At 40.8% G+C, this 19,910-nt stretch overlaps 1 protein-coding gene across 16 annotated transcripts in view; it reads left to right on the forward strand.

The window, feature by feature from the left end:
- Positions 1 to 26: 26 nt before the first annotated feature.
- The window catches only part of BAZ2B (bromodomain adjacent to zinc finger domain 2B), a 122,565-nt gene continuing 102,681 nt past the window's right edge, over positions 27 to 19,910 (forward strand). For 13 of the 16 annotated variants that reach the window (XM_042041283.1, XM_042041282.1, XM_042041294.1 and 10 more), the window contains exon 1: positions 27 to 149. The gene's annotated coding sequence lies outside the window, so the exon portion shown is untranslated. Of the gene's footprint in view, positions 150 to 710; positions 736 to 1,675; positions 1,833 to 19,910 lie in introns of those variants that run through there. The other 3 variants (XM_042041284.1, XM_042041299.1, XM_042041285.1) reach the window with 3 other exon arrangements.

The following is a 19,910-nucleotide window of genomic DNA, read 5'->3' on the forward strand; positions in this document are numbered from 1 at the left end:
GGCGCTCACCTCCGCCCGCCGCGCGCGGCTCCGGGGAGCGCCGGGAAGGGCCGGCCCGGCGCGCGCCGCCCGCACCGCTCCGCGGAGGGGAGAGAGCGGGAGAGTGAGAGCCGCGCACCCCGCGCACCGAGCGGCGGAGCTTCTCCCAGGTGAGTGGCTGAGGTGGGATGGCGTTCTGCCGCGCCGGAGCTCCCGAGCCCGGGTAGCGCCCGCCTCGCCGGCCGCGTCCCCGCCGGTGCGTATCGCCCCTTTGTTGTGTGGGCCGAGCGCGAGTCCCGCTGCGGGGCCCTGCCCGGACAGGGCTGCGGGCGGGAGGCAGAGTGGCTGCGTAGAGGTGAGTCCCGTGGAAGGGCCGGGGCCGGTGTGCCTGCAGACGGGACGGCCGTGTTCCGAGAGATTTTAAACTTTACTCATGGCCGCACGCCCCTGCCTTGGCCGGGCGGCGCCGGTCACGTCTCTGCCGACGGACGCCCGCAGCCTCCGGGGCGGCGCGGCGGCTGCTAGTGGCCACCGGGCGGCTCTTTTGTGTGGCGCTGTGTAAGCTCCGCTCCCGGCGGCCCTCCCGCCCGGTTCCCCTCTTGGCGGCGGGCGCTGCCCCGCTCCCCTCAGTCGGGGCTGTCAGGGCGGGCGCGCGAGGCGGGGCCGCGCGGAGCGGCTGCGGAGCAGCGGCCGGAGCAGGCGCAGCCCCTCCGCGGGCGGCCCCCGGCCCCGCGCAGCCCCCGCTCCCGTGCGCGGGTGAGTAGGCGCTCCCTCTCTCCCTCCTTCCCTTCCGCGCGGTGCGGGGCGCGGCGCGGGCCGGGAGCGGGCGCCGCTCCGCACACCCGGCTCGCTGCGGGTCCCTCTGTCCGCGGCTTTATGCGTGTCCCGTCCTTGTAAAGAGAAACAAGCAGCTGCAGCGCTGGGCCGAGTTGTTGAAATTTATCCCTTTGTGTATATTACAATATCCTCCATTTTTCTGCCCTCCAAACAACAAGCCTTTCGCCATCTTGGGCAAATTTTTATTCCAAAGTCTGACCGTCTCTTCTAGGAGGGAATGAGTAGAAAACCTGAAAGCGCTTCTGGATGAGCATCAAAGTTTAGGAGATGTTACAGGGACAGATAGTGACGTCATGTAAAGTTTAAGGGGATTTTTCTCCAAGACTCTGTGCTTTCCCGTAGAATTCCTGGTCTAACGTGTTGTAAACCGCACTTTAAAAGAGAGGTTCCTAGTTGAGCGTGCACGTACAGGGGACATTGTGAATATGCTTCTTTATTGGTGTCTGGTTTCATAACAGGAAAACAATCGTGCTTTTGGGTTATTCCTCCCCCCCCTCCTTTTTTTTTTTTTCTGCCCTGGCCTTAGTATTTAATATGTAATGCTTAACTGTTCGCTTATTTAAAAAAACGTTCTGAAGTTACTATGTTAAATAACAAATTATCTGGAGATCGGCATTGTTTTTGTTTATGGCAAGTAGTAATCTGATGTGAAGTTTACATGAAACACTGGGTACAGGATCTTCCCTGAGAAATAAATAGTTTCTTTTTGGCATGAGGAACATGGCAATACAGACCTCCATTTTTAAATGACAAACTTGGAGGTATGTTTGGAAGCAACAAACTTATTAAGCTGCATTATTAAAAGGCTCCTTCTGGAAAGTACCTATAAATATTGCATGTCGTTTGGGTTATGTTCCAGGTGCTGTATAATGTGTGTGGCTAAACGTAGTAACTATACTAAACTCATTGAAAGAACCAACCCCACAACAACTCCTTACCCAAAACCCAACAACAAATCGCTTTTCCTCTGACTACAAGTTTTGTATCAGCTGTTGTGAAAGGGAGAACAATAAAAGGTACTGTTCTGTTAATTTGGTTCTCAATTGATTTTTTTTTTTTTTTAGTCTCATGAAAGTTTTTCTGGTTGCATAACTTAGTGAAACATGGTGTACTTGATAAGGAGTACTTGTAGGTAGAGTTCTGTTTTTCCATTCTTCTTTCTATGCTTGTTTGACTTGCTGCATATTTAAAGTTGCACTATGGAAAACATGAAACTACTTGTATTTAATTTGCATTTTCTTTGTCTCCAGGATTGGGAAAAATATTGACAACAGTTAACATAGAAACTAATAGGAATAGCTGTTTGTGCATGACGACTTTCTTTCTATCCCAGTCAGTATTGAATGCTGTACTTAAAGCAGCCTTAAGGTTATGTTAGAACAAAAGTCAGATGCTTACTTTATTTTTCTTTCCTAAACGCATCAGAAAATGTGGTTGGATTTGCTATTTGCTGTGTGAATGCTGAGTAAATGAAAACATTTAAATAGTTGAAAGCACGTACAACAGGTGATTCTAAATTATAAATGCAGTGAAGGTGTAGAAGATTGGGTAGGTTATAAATGGTGAGCAACAGAGGATAAGTAGTTTCCAAAAATGGCGGTATAGCTTTGACATCTCAAACTACATATGTGTTTTTGTCAAAATGCTGTGAAATCAATAAACTTCATAATGTTAAGAAAATGGTAGCCAAGGTAATTTTTGTAAAGTGTATGTAGAGAAGGCACTAGGAATTGTTCAGGAATCTTCAGTATTCAAGAAATTCTATGTTCACTTCAAGCAGGTGATGCTGGTGTAATCATAGATCGTACCAATTCCTGTAAGCAAGGGTAGTATTCAAATCAGGTTATGATGAAGTTGTTGATAAACAGAACTCTTTGGAGGGTAAAAAGTATTTCTTCAGAGGTTCAGGTATTGTTTCCTTTTCATTCCTGATCCAAAGTCTGTTCTGGATGGCACAGTATAAGGTTTTGTGACTATTATGTGTTGAAAATAAACTGGAATTGTGATACCTTGTTCTAGTTCCACCCAGGACAGGGTTAATTTTTGCAGTAGCCAGGAGGGGCATGGCCAGGACCCAGTAGTTCTGGCCACCTTGCCCCTGTCCGTTGGGGGTGGGAAAGGCAGGCAAGGCACTCTTCTTTTTGAGGAGAGAAGGGCTCTCTTCCAAGTGAACCTAGGGTATTGTTGTTTCCGTGTGAATCTTTGGACTCTTTTTTGTACTCTCTGTCATTGGTATTGTTGCTATTACTATTCATGTTCTTATCTCATTGCTGTTTCCGGTAAATGCTCCCTGTCTCAGCCCGTGACCTTTACCTTTTGTGCCTCCAATTCTTCTCTCCATCCTGAAGAAGGGGTGGGAGTGAATGATCAGCACATGGTTTCAGTGGGAGCACTGAACTGGGGAATATCATCCCTAAACCATGACATACTGGTATTTCTCATACAAATTATTTTCTTAAACTAAATTCCAATGTGCTTGGTTCCTTACAGGTTTGTGTTCCCACAAAAAGGTTATTGTTTTTAAGATTATTGTAGGTGGTCAATACCATTATAAAATTTTTTGAGTAGTGTGAGAGGAATGGTAACTAAATACATACTTCATACCTTTTGGTGAAAAATACTTGATTTTCTTGAACATGTAATAAAATGTTTTGCATTTTCAAAAGATAAACTACCAATATCTTTATATCATGGAGGGAAAAAGCATTGCTTGATGACTTCTGTATGTTTCTTTAACCTTTATATTGACCTTATGTTAAGAAGAAAGTTCTACAAGACTGACTTTTTTTTGTCTTTTTTGAGAGACACTTAAAATGCAAATAAGAAGGTAATAGAAGCCTTTCCTTATAGGTCCTGTTGCCCTTTTTCATGTTTTCTTTGTTTGCATGTTTATTGTAGAATTGCAGTGTAAAGGAGCAGATGTTTTGCAAAACATCCTGATGTGTTGCTTTTTCTTATGGGAGTGCATAACTGTTCCTTCTGATGCATCGATTTGACAGCCGGTTGATTTCATGAAACTGCTAAGAAGCCGTTAGTGGTGTCATTGAATTCAAGTAGAACAGTCCCTCCCAGCTTGAACTGCAATTGTTAAGGTCTTTGTTGCTACTTTTCTATTCTTGCGCAAGACTTGGAATATCAGAGTTGCAAATAAAAAGAAGCTTGTGCACCCGGTCTCACATCCCAGAATGAGAGAAAGGAATACCTAACTGCTGTTAGTTCTATAATTTTCTTATAATGGCGTATTTGGGAATAGGAGATCTTGACTGTTGGGAGGTACAACCAGCAATGCAGTTTCCTACACCCTTCCTCCCCTCTCTCCCTCCGGTACATTAAGAGTTTCACTGTATGAACACTCTGTGTTCACATCCCTTCACTGTGATCTGTCTCCCAGACTCTAATGTATAGGTATCTTTAAATAAAACTAAGTAGTGTAACTAATGGTGGATTTTTTTTTTTTTTTAAATAAACAGACTATTCTAATAGAGTACATAAGAGTGGTACTTAGTGTTCTCATCACTTAGATAATTTGGTCCAAGGAAGATTCCCACAGTCTACCGGTTTTCTCCCAAGTGTGGCTCAACCTTTGAGTTAATTTAGTTTTACTACAATATATTCAGTAAATTGTGTCATACCAGATTATAGACTGGTTTGTGATTGTTAATTGCCACCACAAGAAACACTGAAACAGTTGTCGAGGTTAGCAGTGATTTTTGTGATTCTTTGATAGTTTACAACATTCGGAATGTAGACAAAATGTAGTAAGTATATGTTGGTCAACGTATTTTATAGAAACAAGAAGTTTGTATTGAAGAACATTATGCAGTATTTGGAATTTAGGTACAGGTGATCTTCCCCACTGCATCACAGAAGGAAATGAAACATCCTTTTTTAACTGACATCTATGCTTCAAAAATTTTTTTTGTTATACTACTGCATTTTTACTTTAAAACCATTTTTATTGTAAATAGCAACAAACAAATCAACAAGAAACCACCAAAAGATTTGTGTTAGGAAAATAGTAGGTTCACATTAATTTTTTAGTTTGTCTTTCTTAGGACTTTATGTAAAGGCGAGACAGTATTAGTTTCACTGTTACAGAGATAAGGACTCCGAAAGGGTTTTGTCTTTTACCAACATCACAAGTAGTTGCTGGTAGAGGATGAAAAAAGAGCTGTCTTCACTGACTTTAATCTGTAGTGTGCTGTGTAGTTGTTTCCTTGAAAACGGAAATGTGTGGTTTGTTATTCCGCAGAGTAATTGCTATGGGTAGGTAGGGTAGGTAAGCAGAGTGCACGTAGTCATTAAACAAAACTGGGACCATGTATTCATTCAGCCTCTTCAGAAGGGCCAGGCAAGATGCAGTATTTTGCCATTATTTTATTTCTTAATCGTACAATTTTAAGTGGAAAAAAGGTATGTAGAACATATAATACAGTTAGCACACAGTTTCACCTATTAGCTGTGTTAAGTTCTTATCCAAGTTCTTTAGTGTTTAAGCTCTTTACTGTCCTAAATTTACCATTATGTAGTGCCATGGTCTTGAGCCATTCCTTAAATAGAAAAAAACAAATGTACTTTATTAAAGTCCAAGACAGAACTTCCTTTGAGATTTAAATGGAAATAAGTAATAAAAATAAAAATAGTAATTTTATGGTATCAATTAGATTTTTATTTCTTTTTTGGGGGAGGAGAAACTGTGATTTATTTTATTGCGATACTAGCATTTCATGAGACACTAGGTGAAAGAAACACTCTTGGAGCGAGGAAGTCTTAACGCTTGTTTCAATTTCTTTTAATGTAGCAACAAGGAACAAAGGATACAAGGGTTTTCCCGGCTTAGTTTAACAGAATTAATTTATGAATTTGACTGAATTCCTAATACCAGGAATTATATACTGAATTATATACTGAATTCCTAATACCTTCTCTTTTTATGTGAATATCTTTCAGATCACTGGAAAAAAGACTGATATATCAAAACAAGTATGCATTTTGAAACCTTGCTTAGTGACAGATGATCTTTCAAACTTAGTCTCTGAAAGTATGGCCTTAAGAAAAGGTGTGCTGGGCTTTTCAGTGTCTGTATGATGCATGTTGCCTTTAATGTGAATTCTCTCCCTTTACCTTGCTACTCACACCCTTTAGGGCCTCCTGAGTGTCTTGTTTTCTGTATGTAAAGGATGTAAGACCCCTTTCACTTGATGTAGGTCAGGCATTGTAAAGAGCTGAATGGGTTAAGCCTTGGTAGTTTGCAAAAAGAGATTGCATAGATTTTTCTAGCTGCTGAAGGAGGAATCACTCAAAACCTTAAAATTCAAACTACTAAAAATGTATAGAAAAACTATCTGAAAAATTATTCTACCTGATGGACTCTTTACATTAGTAATGGTCCCACTGAAATCAGTGGGACTGCTAAGTTTAAGTATTTGTCACGGGTAATGTTTGCAGTATAAAGCCCTGGGAAAGAAGGTAAACTTAAAAATAATACAGTGACCGTCAGAAAATGCTGTTGACTTTTTGGAGCTTCACACAGAACTTAGTTCTGCTCTGGAATTGTTGGAAAGAATAATGACTTTTCATTTTTTAAATAATGGTGAACCCTATCAGTGTATTCTTATTCCTGTAAATTACAAGAAGTATAGGGTAGATTTTCTTTAGAGTATTTAATACAGTGATTTAAAAGCAGAAAATAATCTGCCTAGCTGTTCTTGAGCTTGAACCTCAGTCCTAAGTCTGTTGGATGAGAAGCTAAAACCTTGAAATCTTCTAGAGAGTATTTTTTCTTCACTGAGTACATAGATAATGTTTTTGGATTGTGACCCTATTTATTAATTGATTTGTGTTAATGAATTAATGTTTTTCGAATGCTGAAAGTTTCTTTAATAAGCAATTCAGTGCATTTACCAGGTACCTATTTTAGAAGAGTGGTGTGTAGTATCCAAGTATAATTAGCAAAATAATCCCAGAACACCCTCCTCAGCCCACAGTCTTTCTACAACAGGAAGCCAGTTGGACAAAAATTATTGCTGTGGTCTGTCAGTGCACAGGGACATAATGGTGTGGATTTTGCCCTGTTTTTTGTTCTTGCACTTTTCCACGAGCATGCACTCATTAATCAAAGACACTGTACTACTGAGGGCAGAGAGGTTCATCAAACTGGCAGCTAGTTTGGTGTAAAGACCAGCGTGCTGAAGCTCTTAATGTGCTAGGACATAAATAAATCGTAGGTCTTTGTATGCAAACCCTGGAGGTTAATACTGTAAAATTCAGTGTCCTGTCTTTGTTTTTATGATTGATGTTTTTAAATGTTTGAAGCTTGATGCGAGTCTTCAAGCAGGTCAGAGCGGACTGGCTGATTGGCTGAAGCAAAAGCCTGGCAAAAGGGCTTTTGCGTGTATGCTTTTGGCTTGGAGATCATTGTTGTATTGCCTGAGCTGTTGTAGGAGAGTTCTAAAGACTGACAACCCTTTCTGTGCTAATGGACTTAGTGATGAAATGCCCATAGTTTGGTCCTATTTGTTCCCAAGTTATTGCTGTTTGTATCCTTAACGGAACTAACATGTGGAACAAGCAAAATAAACTGCTAGGATTTCCCTGTAAAAAAGGTGCTGTGATTTGGCTTTAACATGCATTGGCTGCATATTCATAATTTAAGAACAGCTGGTTACAGCAAGTGTGTAGTCATTTGCAAGCTATTATAAACAATTCTACTCACACATGGAGACTTGAGCTCGTGCTTGAGCTCTTTTTTTATTGATCTACCTGCATTTGAAATCTGGTCGCTGCAGCCACAGAGGCCCTTCATTTTAGCTGTGCTTGCATCATAGAACAACCTCAGTATTAAATACTTATTTTTAACTAAATGCTGAATAAAATGTTAAACTCTGAGCTTCTAAGAAACAAGTTGTAAGGGTGAGCAGTGACATACATCTGAAATACGAAATCTTGTTATGTAAAGACTAAAGAAGCGACATCAGCCAAGCTTTGTAGTCCTTTTGTAACATTTGTTGTTCTGAAGAAGAAATCCTTGTTAGATTTACCCGGTGTTGCCTTGCTAACATTGCAGTTGCTGAAGTTTGTGCTTTTCATCCATTGTATATTCAATGCTTTTGGAGGGACACCAAGGAGTATAAAATGTGATTGTATTACACAAAATGAAGGTGTAGTAAAACAGAAGTGAGTAGCCTTGTTGAGTAGCCCATGGAGGAAAATAATGGATGTATTAGGAATGACTGTACTCTTACAAAGGTGTGTGTTTCTATCATTATAATGTGAACAGTACATACTTAGAAATGTTAGTTATTAACATAGATAAGCTGTGATGTAAGGTTGATCTGCCCCCCTTCAGTTTTGCTGTTCAGTTAGAACTCAAGCTTAAATAGAAAAGTTTGATAACTTTTCTGTATTTTTGTTTGCCCTAGTGACTGGAACTTTTATAAGGAGTAATGTATTTTTCACTACAAAAGTCAGTTTTCCTAACATCCTTAGTTCTTGCGGGAATAAAAGGGAGCCCAAAATTTCTGCCCTCCATACATCTTTTGATCCAGTATGTTGTAAGTTACTAACTTGTAACCTGGCATGTAAATAGAAAGTATTGCTGAGGAAAGTTGTAAATAAATTCTTACTTCATGTGTATGGATCCAGGAGAATGGGAAGCCGTAAGGGGGTTTTCTTACTATGTTAGCGAGATAGAAATATCAAACATACATGCCTGAAAGAGTCTAGTTTTTCAAGATGTATCAGTTGATTTAATAGAAGATGTTATCACTCTTTACAGCTCTGGTCTTGTCTGAGTAGTTATAGCAATTGAAAAAAGGATAAACTGTGAGAAACACAAACCAGTATTTTTCCATTGCGTCTCTGATAATTTTTTTTCCTTAGAGTTACCCATGCACCTCACTGCTTCTTTTCAATATTGAAGAAAGAGCTAGATCAGAGAGAACCATTGAGACTACAGATGTGTGGTTTAGGAGAAAAGTGAGGTGGAAGAGTGCTCAGTAGGTCCCTGGGAGACCCAACCTCTACAACAGTTGTAGTGCCAGAAACAATTTCTTTATAGCACGATTGTAGAAGCTTTCGAAGCAGCAAGGAGAATTCCTGTTTGGGTTGTTTTAGTTAGGAAGTCTAATATTAGAAACAATAGACACTCCCATTTTGGCTCTTTCAGTGAAACTACCTTAGACAGGAGTCTAAAGAAGTAAATTGTTAAGGGTCTGGAGGGGAAGTCGTGTGAAGAATGGCTGAGGTCACTTGGTTTGTTCTGGCTGGAGAGAAGGAGACTGAGGGGAGACCTCATTGGGGTCTACAGCTTCCTCATGTAGGGAAGCGAAGGGACAGCTCTGTTTTCTGCTCTCTGTGATCAGGGACAGGACCCGAGGGAATGGCTGGAGCTGTGTCAGGGGTGCGTTTAGGTGAGTATCAGGAAAAGGTTCTTCCCCCAGAGGGCGGTGGGGCACTGGACAGGCTCCCCAGGGAATGGTCATGGCCCCAAGGCTGCCAGAGCTCCAGGACTGTTTGGACAATGGTGGGATTGTTGGGGTATCCTGGGCAGGGCCAGGGGTTGAATTCCATGATCCTTGTGGGTCTCTTTCAGTGCAGGATATTCTGATTTTAGGTGATTACACATCCACCCTCCTCTTAGTAATCACTGACACATGGTTAACAGCAGACAGTGATTGAATTTTTTTCACTGCATTGTCGAAAGAGACCATGTTAAAAAGCTACTGTCCCAAAGAAAGTGTGAGAAATGGGAAGAAAGTTGAGATCCCAAGTCTTGACTAAAGGCAGTGAAATACTGTGGATTACTGAAAAAAATCACAGCAATACATTCCAACAATTACTATCTTTCTGGCCGCTTAGTAGAGAGTGCACTTGGATTTAGTCATACCTTAAGTGTAGTGGAGAGGGATTTGGAGGACAGGATTTTAGAATGGGTGTATATTTGAACACAAAACAGGTATGCCCCATTTTGATGACATACTGGAGTCCTTCTGTTTGGTGTTTTTCATGTCTTTTTTGTTTGTTTTAACTTGCCAACGACTTGCCAAATAAAAAATATATTGAAGAGTTTGTACAGTTTGCATGTAAGAGTGTTCGGAGGAGTAAATTTCAGAAAAGAGAAAAAATGCATATGGAAAGAATATATTACTAAAATGACAACAAACTTAGTAAGGGTCCTTTATTGTTTGGCATTTAACTGTGATATTAGCACTATATTTTTCTGCAGTTCTTTTCTAGAAGTGCTTTTCAGGCCTGATTTTCCCCCTTTAAGGCTTAAGAGGTATAACAAGTTGTCTTCATGGAACTAAATGTATTTTTGAACAAGAGTGGGATGTATTGATTCCATAGTTGAGCCTTATCCAGAGGGTTAGTTTTGAACTAGTTTTTTTATGATTTGCAAAAAGAAGTGTGTTCATTGTACAAGGAAACAGTCAAAGTGCATGCGGGGAAGGAGCTCGCTCTCACTTTAGGTTAAAACTAATGTTAAGTGCACCAGTAAGTGCAGTCAGTTGTAAAATGCCCTTTTTCACCTGGTGTTAGGAACTGAAAGGAACAGATTATGCTAGGTCATTTTCCTTTTTTTTTTGTATGTGAGAAAGATACAGAGCAGCTTGAAACACTTGGCCTGTTTTTTGGGAGATCTTTTTCTATGTCAACCTGTTTCTGATTATCACTGAGGTAAATTTATAGTCTTTTGACTCTTGCAGATGCCAGTAAATTTTCAGTGTTAGCAGTTAAGGTGTTATAGATATACAGCATATTGCAAAGTTTATTGTGTTGATGTAAGTGGTTTATACAGAGCAGTGTTTAAATGTAGCCTGCACTCTTTTTGTGGTCATGGAAATGAATTGCGTGTTCTGAGACATCCGTAAATAGTGTAAAGACTTTATGTTATAACAGGCATGTAGCAGGGACAGTCACTTTTTAAAGATTTCTCGGCATCTAAATGCTTAATTTTTGTAATTGTGGTCATTTTTGTATCTTGCAATGTGTTTAAAATAAATAGACAAGCAATCATCTTAAGGAATAATTTGTATTATGTGTTCTAGGGGACATTTGAAATGCAGATTAGTGGGATCTCTTGGTAAAGCTGAGTTACTTTTTTTGCTTCATACATTGACCTCAACAGAACTGGCCTGCATTCTATTAATTTTGAGAAAATTTGGACTGAGGGAAGGGTTCATTCTTCAATATTTGTTGTCTCTGTTGCTTCCAGCAGCATAGACAATAATATAGATGGTTTGAGTGCTAGGAGATAGGTAGGTGACGTGTATAATTCTTCATGTTAATTACATTCTATTTAACGTAAACACAGAATCTTATTCTTTACTTAGCAGTCCATTACAAATGTTGATTTCAAAATATATAAATTGAGCGATTTATAAATCAATATATAATTTGCAGTTTTCTGTAAAAGTTAGCTTTCATTTTAATGAGCTATTTGAGTGTCAGATTTTCAGTCTGATTCCTTATAATAGTAATTTTAGATTTTTTAGAAAAATGTCATATGCTACCTTGTGGGAGAGACCCATGACAGAGAAGGCAATCCAGAAACAGTAAATCGGAATTGTTGGCCAAAAATAGTGCTGCAAGTTGTAATACGTTAAGTGAAAACTGCTGGTTGTGGAACACAGTGGCAAACACTTAAATACTCTTTTTTTTTTTTTTTAAGAGATATTTTGGAATAATGTTTTAGGTATGTAGTATCTGGTTCTTGGAAGGAAAAGTTGCATTTTTTATGTTAGGATTTAGCCTACAGAAAATGTACAGTGACCCCATTTTAAGTGTAGCATTAGACAGATTGGTAGATAGGCTGATGAGAACTAACAGAAATACAGGAAGAGTTTAGAGAAGTTACCTGAGTTACTTACGTTGCTTACAATCTCAGAATGTCAAGGGTAGAAACAAAGATTCATGTACTGGTTTGGGATATACAGTGATCCAATACTGTGTTGAAAGGTTTCTCTGGCTTGGTGAGAAGTGATAGTTGCTGGTATGACTAATTGTCACTCTTTTTTCATTCGTATTTTTTAATTCTAAAGTCTGTGATGGTTTACTTGGAGAAAAAAGAAGGATGATGAGTACATGACTGGGTACTTGGGAGCTGTTTGCCTGGCTTACTAGCCATAGAAAGACATTGACAGCATCGGTTAATGCACATTCGGCATGTCAAAACTATTCAAACCTAAACTGTTGCCCTGAAAAAGGATATAATTGGCCTTTCATTTTGGTGTCTTCAATTCTTAAAAAGGCAGTTGCTTCCTTTGCCACTGGTGTGGTGATAGGGTCTATGTAGCCTCAAGCTCATCCACTGTTGCCTATCCTGTTGCAATATATAATGAGTGAAGATACTACTTGTTTATTGAACATCCTTGTTAGTATTTACAGAAAGAAAAAATGCAAAACTGATTCTAAAATATTGCATTATATAGGCAAAAGGGCAGCAGATGTACTTCATGTATGTACCCAATTTTGTAAGAAAATGTCACTTTCAGGATGAATTCAGCAGATAGTTTATAGATTTTTGTTTTCTGAAATTCAGACTTATTTATTAAGTTTTATTCTGAAAAAACAGCAGCCGCATGCAGACTAAGAGTAAGTTAAGACCTCACAATAGCTAAACCCTTTCAGACGATGTTTACAAACAATGTGCTTCAAATTCTTGAGTCCCATATTGATTTCTGCTCCTGGGTAGCTTGTCTTTATAATGAGTGATGTCAGATTTTTGATGGCTTGGTTATGTTGCAGGATTTTTTTTTTTTAATAGGATATGATTTGAGAGGATCTTGTAGAGTACAGGCTGAGTTTATCTGATAAAATCTGATCTGATTTTACCATGGTGAAAAACCACAAAGTCAAACAGAATTGGAAGAGTCTTATTGTTTGCAGGAAAGAGTGGCTGAGGGAACTGGGGATGTTTAGCCTGGGGAAAAAGAGGCTTGGGGGGGACCTCATTGCTGTCTACAATCACCTGAAAGGTGGGTGCAGTGAGATGTGTGTCAGTCTCTTCTGCCACGTCTCTAGTGAAAGAACAAGAGGAAATGGTCTTCAGTTCATAGAATCATGGAATATGCTGAGTTGGAAGGGACCCACAAGGATCATGGAATTCAACCCCTGGCCCTGCCCAGGATACCCCAACAATTCCACCCTGTCCCTGAGAGCATTGTCCAAACAGTCTGGAGCTCTGGCAGCCCTGGGGCTGTGACCGTTCCCTGGGGAGCCTGTCCAGTGCCCCACCGCCCTCTGGGGGAAGAACCTTTTCCTGATACTCACCTAAACGCACCCCTGACACAGCTCCAGCCATTCCCTCCAGTCTTGTCACTGGTCACAAGGCATGGGTTACCTGCCCCCCGGCTTCCCCTCTGGAGGATGTTCAAGACTGCAGTGAGGTTTCCCTTCAGTCTCCTCTTCTCTAGGCTGAAGAAACCAAGAGTTGCACCGGGGAGTTACAGAGTAGTTACTAGAAAAAAAACCCTTTTCACTGAAAGAGTGGTCAGGCACTGGAAGAAGTTGCCCAGGGAAGTGGTGGAGTCACCATCTCTGGAAGTGTTTAAGAGACGTCTGGCTGTGGCACTTGGGGATATGGTTTAGGGGTGGTTATGGTGGTCATGGGTTGATGGTTGGACTGCCAGCCTTGATTCTGTAAATTGGAATAATGCACATGGAGCAGAGGGAAGCAGGGATTATAACATGAACTAAATAGTGATAGGTTGTAGATTAATTACATGTTATCAGGTAGAGATACTGGAGTCATAACACATACTTCTGTCAAAAACATCAGTTTGACATCTTACTGGGAGGAGAAAACAAAGGACAAACCAGAAAACATCTGGAACGGTGTATTAATTCAGGTCACCCTGTCAAGTAGAATAAAAAGCAAATAAAAATGAAAGGGGTCATCAGTTTTGGAACACTTTCCATATGAGATGAGAGTACATAGAAGTCTTCAGCTAGAAAGTCATGCCTGAAGTAGTAAAGTAAATAGAAAACATTTTTGGGTCATGTAGTAGTAGAACTAAAATAACCCAGTGAAACAAAACCCAGTGATGCTGCGTTAGGTTGTGGAATCATCCTTGGCTGCCATGGAGAGAAAATTACACTTAGAGTGATGAGTGGAAGATGTGTTTATCACGTGCTGCTGAACGTGGTGATTGAGTTGCAGTGTTAGGTTTGTTAAATCTTCCTATTTCTGATTTTGGAAGAAGAGTATATACCTTTATTCTTTCTTGAAATGTTTATTACTTGTGTAGATGGACCTTTGTTCTGAATAAGTTCCTGTTAATTATGGTTTTGTTAATTTGAGTTTTGTTAATATTTGATGTTTTGTGTCTTTGGTAATTTGTGTGGATGGAATAATAACGGATGCAAAAATAATTTTTTTTTTTGGGTAAGATTTCAACGAATACAGTGGTTTCTTTGTGATTTTTATGCAGGATTGGAAAGTAATCATCTTTGTTATGTGTTCGTTTTTCCAGTCTTCACTGATTATCCTGTCCTTTGTTCTTAGTTCCTTAGTGGACTCTTTTTGCACTGAGTTTGTTAATGTGCATTACTCTATTAACATAATGTAATAGAGAATAGTTCTATGTACTCTAACTTCAACCCTAGGGATTTTTCCCATATCGCTTTCTTTCCCTGTTTCTGTGTGGGAATTTTAGTCTTCAGGTATGTAACATGGGATATTCATAAATTCAGTCATTATAGGTGTTATTGACATTATATTAAATGGAAGTTAAAGACCTTTCCTAAAGACTTTGCTCAATATTGCAAGTAAGTTGCAGTTAAATTTGGGTTAATGTGTTTCATTGAATAGTCAATAAAAAAGTTGAAACTACATCTGTCCTGTGGGGTTTATAGTGGTACTCCGAGGCATAGAGTTCACATTTGGTTTACTTGTAACATATATGTAAAAGAAGGGTAAAAAGGGCATCCTGCTACATACCGTTCTTGGACTGTTTTCCTCAGGATCACCTGTGAAAAGAGAAGATTAGGACCATATCATAAACTAGTGTAAATACGTTTCTCTTTTTGTTGGTTTGGTCTTTTTTTGAGTGCAACGGGTAACTGATCAGTGCTGTCAATGTGAACAGCATAGTACTAATAAGCAGAGCATCAGCTCTCTGAAATACAGCTTTTAAATTAAGAACATCTTGAAATTATACTTGTTATAGTATTGCCCCTAATAGCAAACAACATTACTTTTAAACATAGAAGCCTGACTGTATTAATTGTCACAAACAGGTGTAACTATTAGGTTGGCCATTCTCCACATGGATATATTGTGTTTGATTTTCATTACAAGAATTAGAGAAATAGTAGTACTAAGAATTTGAAAAACTGTATGTGATAGATGGGTAGCTACTTCTAAAGTACCAAAATACATTTCATTCTAGTGCAGCAAAGCTTTTAGTTATGGTGGTTTTTTTAATGCTTTTTTAAAGACTGGTTGGTGGCTTTAGTATCACGGTGATATTTTAAAGGATTCTGTGAGGCTGAATTAAAGAAGTCTGCTCATGAGTTTATCTGTAATTCATATGTATTGTGAAAATTAAGGCCTCCAGTTGGTCAGATATGCTTATTTTCTGAGTGGAATTCATGCAGTTGAAACAAAACTGATCTAATGCAGAAGACTATGAAGTCGAAGTGGCCTGATCCAGTGTGCTCATTAAGACTACTGCACTGGGTTAACATCAGTTGTGAATCTTGGTTCAACAAGAAGGTATGCATTTATTCCCAAAGTCTGTGTCAGTAGCAGAGATAAACAAGGGAAGGTGCTCCCCTGGACTTACTATTTGCAAGCAGAGAAGGACTTGTGGGTGATGTGATAGAGGCTGGCTTGGGCATAGCAATCACGAGAAGAGTTTTTGATTTTTGGAGAAATAAGGAGGTGGGTCAGCAGAATGGCTGCCCTGGTCTGCTGGAGGGCAGACTGGACTGTTTAGGAGACTGGATGACAGAGTCAGTCTCCAACACACAGGAACAGAAGCAGGCTGTTCACGTGTGCCCAAAGATGAGCTGGCAGGGAAGAGCAGTGGTCTGGCTGAGCTGAGAGCTTTGGCTGGAGTTCAAGGGAAAAAGGAAAGTCCCATGACCTTTTGAAGAAGGAGCAGGCAACTCAGGAGGACTTGAGAATGTTATGAGGTTATGCAGGGAGAAAATTAGGGCCACAACCCAGCTAGAACTTAATCCAGCTAGTGCCATAAAAGACAATAAATACATTAGCAACAAAAGGAGGGCCAGGGAGAATGTCCAACTTTTATTGGATGGGGGTAGGAGGGGGGAAGAAACATAGTGACAAAGGATGAGGAAGAGTCTCAGTTACTTAGTGACTTCTTTGCATAGGCTGTTAATAGTAAGATCCGTTGTTCTCGGCATACCTGAGGTGGAAGACACAGGCAGGGAACAGAATGAAATCCCCATAGTCCAGGAAAAATGGTCAGCAACCTGCTATGCCACTTAAAGATGCACAAGTCTATGGGTCTTGGATTCAACCGAAGGCACTGAGGGAGCTGGCAGAAGTGCTCATTGAGCCCCTTTCATCATTTAACAGCACTTCTGACTAACTAGGGAGGGTTACGGTTAGGGTGGACTGAAAGGTTGCAAATGTTCTGCTATCTTGTGAACAGCCAGAAGGAAGATTTGGGAAACTACAGGCCTGTCAATCTGACTTTGATGCCAAGGTAGGTCATAGAGCAGATCGTCTTGAGTGCGGTCACACAGCACATACAGGACAGCCAGGGGATGGGGCATAGCCAGAATGGGTTTAGGAAGAGCAGGTCCTGCTTGAGCAACCTGATCTCCTGCTATGGCAAGGTGAACCCACTCAGCAGATGAGGGGAAGGCTGTGGATGTGTCTGCCTGGAGTCCAGCAGAGCCTTTGATACTGTCTCCCACACCATTCTCCCGGAGCAAGAGGCAGCCCATGGCTTGGACAGGTGCACTCTTTGCTGGGTTCAGAACTGGCTGCGTGGCCAGGCCGAGAGGGTGTGGTGGTGAATGGAATTCCTTCCAGCTAGGGTTGGCCACCAGTGGTGTCCCCAGGGCTCAGTATTGGGGCCAGTCCTGTTCAATATCTTTATCAGTGATTGGGATGAGGGGATTGAGTGCACCCTCAGTAAATTTGCGGATGACACCAAGTTGGGCGGGATTGTTGATTGCTTGCGGGTAGGAAGGTTAGGAAGGCTGTGCAGAGGGCTCTGGACAGGCTGGATTGATGGGCCAAGGACAAGTAAATGAGGTTCAGTAACGGGAAGTGCTGGGTCCTGCATTTGGATGACAACAACTCCCTGCAGTGCTCCAGGCTGGGGACAGAGCGGCTGGTAAGATGGAAAAGGCCATGGGGGTGCTGGTGAAAGTGGCTGTACGTGAGCCTGGGTGTGCCCAGGTGGGCAAGAGGGCCAAGGGCACCTGGCTTGTATCAGCCCTAGTGTGGCAGCAGGACCAGGGCAATGACATGTAGCTGGCACTGCTGAGGCAACTGGGGTGCTGTGCCCAGTTCTGGGTCCATCAGGAAGAGGAGGACGGACACTGAGGGGCTGGAGCAAGTCCAGAGACTGGAACAGAGCTGGAGAAGGGGCTGGAGCAGCAGGAGCAGCTGAGGGAGGGCTCAGCCTGGAGAAAAGGAGGTTCCTGGGGACCTTCTTCCTGTCTCCAACTCCCTGATGGGAGGGTGGAGCCCTGTGGGGCGTCAGGCTCTGCTCCCAGGGAGCCAGAGGAAGTGGCCTCAAGCTGTGCCAGGGCAGGTTTAGATTGGATGTTAGGGAAAATTCCTTACCTGAGGAGAAATTTCCTACCTGTCAAGCCCTGGCCCAGGCTGCGCAGGGCAATGGGGGAGTGTTCACAGTGGTGGAGGAATTCAGATAAAAGTGTATTGGTGATATTTGGGGACATGGTTTAGTTGTGAACTTGGCAGTGGTAGGTTAGTGGATGAAGTCTATGATCTCAAAGGACTTTTCCAATCTAGATGATTCTATAAATGTGCTTGTTTAGTTGTTGTCTCATGTCATCGTATCATAAAGTTGTAGTTGTTTAGTTGAGTCGGAGCCTGCATCTGCCTCCGTCTGCTCAGAAGGAGACTGAAGTAGATCTCAGGGTTTGCCAGTGCACAAGTTTGCCACTACATGTAGGGCATGTATCGTGACTCAGATGCAGTTAGATTAGGTCAACACATCTTAATCCTGAGTAGTTTTACGTGTGTGCCTTCATAAACAGGCATTGACCTACTGACACTTAGAGGAGCTAAGCATGTAAAACTGTTTTGCAGAATCTTAACCTTAAATTAGTGACTGGTCTCTTTTCATGATTTCGGTAGTAACCTTAATGGTATTTTAATACCTTTATATAATTTTTTCTTTAAAACGTAGCAATATAGACTTTTTCTCATCAAACTTATTTACCATGTTTCAACAACCTTCTCATTTCATTAACTGATACCTTCTCTACTATGAAAAATGTTTAGCCCTCTTGGACTAAATCACAGTAGTCAGAAGAATGTAGGCTGTAAAAATTCAGGGTGTTTTTCTCTGGGCAGATTGCAAACTTGGCCGGTTTTGGTTTTGTTTTTTGAAGATAAATGCCTTGTCTAGACACAATCGTCAGAGAAATAAGGGAACTAATACATGTGACTGCTAATCTGGTGAATATAATACTTTTTTGTACTTGAAAGTTTGGCTTTGATGCATGTACACTATTAACGTGTGGTTTTTAATCAGGTGACATGCCATTCCAGTGAAGAAGCTGCCTATGGTGCATAGAATGACATTAGTTAAAAAATGAAACACTTTTGAGTACAGATTCTATATAATGTAGATTTTTGATAATGCTAAAGTAGTTATTGTCATGGATCCAGAGCTTGTTAGCCATGGAGCTGCAGATTTACTTTTATTTGCGACTTTATTATGAATAGAGATTGAACTCAAATGCTGTTTATAGAATGGAACAAGCAATTTCTGATGAAACGCAACTGGTACCATAATGCTTCTGAATACTCCTAATTAAGCAGGAGGTTCCTTTGTGCTTCTTTCCCTTTAAGTAGCTGTTGTCAACATGTAAAATTTTATGACTGTGCTTTCTGCTCACCTGTTTGTCCATATGCCTGTCCATTCCATGCCATAACTTTTGTTTGTCATTTCATTTCAGCCATAACTGAAAGTAGGCTAGGCATTCAACAGTAAAGTTCTACAGTTTTCTGAAAATTAATCACTGTATTGAAGAAGATGGACAGATCAGGCCCGCCTGCTGAGGAAGTGGTAGGCCAGTATTAGTGTTACTTCACCACTGCCCCAAGCAGTTCTCTGATTCCTCAGTGTGTGCCTGCTGTCCAACAAGTATATATGCTGTCAGCACTGTCCTTGTCAAGTGGGTTGTTGAAGTGGACTTGTATTTCCTCATAGGGTCTGGTTTATGGCAGCAGGAAAATGCAGGAATCCTAGGAACACCACTCACAGGAGCATTTTTTCAGTCACCTCAAAAGTAGCACATGAGGAAACCTGTAGTAAAAAGCTTCTGCATAGTACCATCTACATGGGTTTTGTGCACAGTGGAATGTGGATAGTGGATACTAAATTTTTCTTTCTTGGATGAAAATTTTGTTTTCAGAATAAATTCAGTATGATTTCAATTAAAAAACGTTGGTCACTTTTAAGTAACATGACTAGAATGATGTTTACATCTGTAACTACAAGCAGTACGTAATTCAATAATTTCTATTGGTGAAAATACCTTAAAATCATTTCCATGTGCGCATTATTTCTTATTGAGGGCACACAGATAGTCTAACACAAGTCATGCTGACTTGTTATCTTTCCATTCCAGTATTATGTGAGAGAACAAACATTTGCATTGATACGTGAAATGAAAACTTGCCTTTCTGAAATGCATGCACATAATAATACACAGTTTTCCAGAGCTTTCATTTTAGTCGAGCGTTTTTCAGAACCGAAGTCTGTGTGCTTACCGGTGCCCTGTGGAATGGATTGTGTGGATGTGTGACGTGGATGGCTTGCAGACAGCTGATTGCTGTTTTCATTAATAAAATCAGGACTTGCTATTTTATGTAGTCAAATGTAAGTGAAAAATACAAGAATTTAGAAGAT

This window comes from Corvus kubaryi, unplaced genomic scaffold, assembly GCF_017639235.1.
Source record: "Corvus kubaryi isolate FWS band 111438036 unplaced genomic scaffold, C.kubaryi_AGA036_p1.0 37396, whole genome shotgun sequence".
Taxonomy (NCBI): domain Eukaryota; kingdom Metazoa; phylum Chordata; class Aves; order Passeriformes; family Corvidae; genus Corvus; species Corvus kubaryi.